The following is a 1,023-nucleotide window of genomic DNA, read 5'->3' on the forward strand; positions in this document are numbered from 1 at the left end:
GTATAAGCATGCATTTCTGTAGCATTTTTCTGGAAGACGAATTGCTAGTTCACACTGACATGACATTTTACCATGCGATTTTCCAAAGTATTGAAATGCTCCCATTAACAGGAGAGGAGAATTCCCATTGTTCCATAACATTGGCAATATTTGTTATTGTCAGAGTTTTTAATTTTTGTCAATCTGATGGATATATAGTGTTATCTTACTGTAGAGTTTTAGTTTTGCATTTCCCCATGTTTGCAGGTTAATTTCAGCTAAACTGAAATCTGCTCTTTGAAACTTATGGGCATTTATGTATCTTTTAAAGAGTCTGAGATTAAAACGGCTACTTCAAAAATCAGAGTAACATGTCTTAAATATAGAATTAAAATATTAAGGTGTTCTATGGCTACCCTTATGAAGCTAACTCTGAAACACAGGTTTGATTTTATTCATGAAGCCTCAAGCGATTTGGATCCTGTTTCCATCTGTATTTCAAAGCTCATATTAAGCTACTTTTTGAACATTCCTCAGTCGATGATCTTTGTCCAAACCCAGTAAAAATACAACCAAAGCATAGCTAATGACTGCATGAGAGAATCTGCCCATTTTACCTACTTTGGATAAAGCTACAGAAGAATGAAGAAGACACCCTCAGTGAACTCAGCCCTCCTGTCCCTGACTCTGACTCTGATGTACCAGGACAGCGTGATGAGGATGAGAAGGTGAACCAGATGTCTGCTACCTCTCTCATCCCCAAGAGCTGACCCGGCTCAGCCCCAGGCCACCTGGTACTCAGACCTCAATCACTTCTCCGCACGTCCTTCAGGGAATCCATCATTATTTTGTGGTTGTTTTTTTATAAGCAGAAAATTTTATGGGGAAAAATGAAGAAGAGGATTTACATCATGCAATGTACCTACCACAGATGTTCACAGCCAACTTTTTGGCTCCCTGAAATTCTTTCTCTCAGGGCTGCTACCATAACCCTTCTCTCCTTTCCTACACGCATTCCAGTCTTCCTTGATGTCCTGGGCAATT

General features: G+C 39.5%; 1 long non-coding RNA gene across 1 annotated transcript in view; it reads right to left on the reverse strand.

The window, feature by feature from the left end:
- LOC144378826 (uncharacterized) overlaps positions 1 to 1,023 on the reverse strand; it is a 71,433-nt gene that overhangs the window by 20,767 nt on the left and 49,643 nt on the right. The gene's annotated exons all lie outside the window — the stretch shown is intronic.

This window comes from Halichoerus grypus, chromosome 6, assembly GCF_964656455.1.
Source record: "Halichoerus grypus chromosome 6, mHalGry1.hap1.1, whole genome shotgun sequence".
NCBI classification, from domain to species: domain Eukaryota; kingdom Metazoa; phylum Chordata; class Mammalia; order Carnivora; family Phocidae; genus Halichoerus; species Halichoerus grypus.